This window comes from Acyrthosiphon pisum, chromosome X (genome assembly GCF_005508785.2).
Source record: "Acyrthosiphon pisum isolate AL4f chromosome X, pea_aphid_22Mar2018_4r6ur, whole genome shotgun sequence".
NCBI lineage: Eukaryota > Metazoa > Arthropoda > Insecta > Hemiptera > Aphididae > Acyrthosiphon > Acyrthosiphon pisum.
The window spans coordinates 96,547,970-96,548,857 of NC_042493.1; positions in this window are offsets into that span (position 1 = coordinate 96,547,970).

Sequence of the window (888 nt, forward strand, 5' to 3'; positions counted from 1 at the left end):
TTGGCTGCGTTGTTCTTGAGTTTCAACTTATGCGACCTTGGGAAACACCAATTTGAATACACTATATGAAATAATAATATAATATGTTATTAATTTGTTATGAAGACAATGTAATAAATATTTTTAACAGTCCTCACATTAACTGCTTTAATTCGCATTCTAATTAGGTTGAGGGCAATACCCTTTTGGCCCATAAATTGCACATTTGACTATTTAACAACTTATGACAAATTCTATATATAATATACGTGATATATGATGATAATTATTGTAGATGACCTAGTCCGCTTAAAATACTCGAAGACGCTTTGTATTATGACATGACGTACATAAAATTTCTAAAGAGCATTCGTTAGCTGCTCAAGGGCCATGTGTCATATATGTATATATGTCATGATTTTAGTTGTCCCATAATATTGTTTTATACCGTGTGTCCACCGAAACAGAACAGGTATACTTACACTATATCATACATAACCTTTAAACGTGTTTTAATTCTGTATTTTCTTATATTTTATATATTTTATATATTTTATATTATTTTAAATTTTATATAATAAGTCTATTATTAGTATAGAACCTAAACATCTTACAAGTTACAAAGCAAGTCGCAGCCTGCAAGCGTCTATGAATAGAGCCATGGTTTGGCCATCCGTAATATATAATATAGGTTATTTTGGTTTTTATTCATTTTACAATTATTTAATTTATGAAAATTGAAACACAGGAACTTTTCTTGTGCCACTACTACCATTTATTTAAATACATATACACATTTATAATTACCGGAACAACTGAATCACATTTTTCCGGTTCAATATATTTATATAATTATTTCCGGCAGTATTTAGGTGTTACAGATCAAGGATGTCAATCGTTTTAAATATG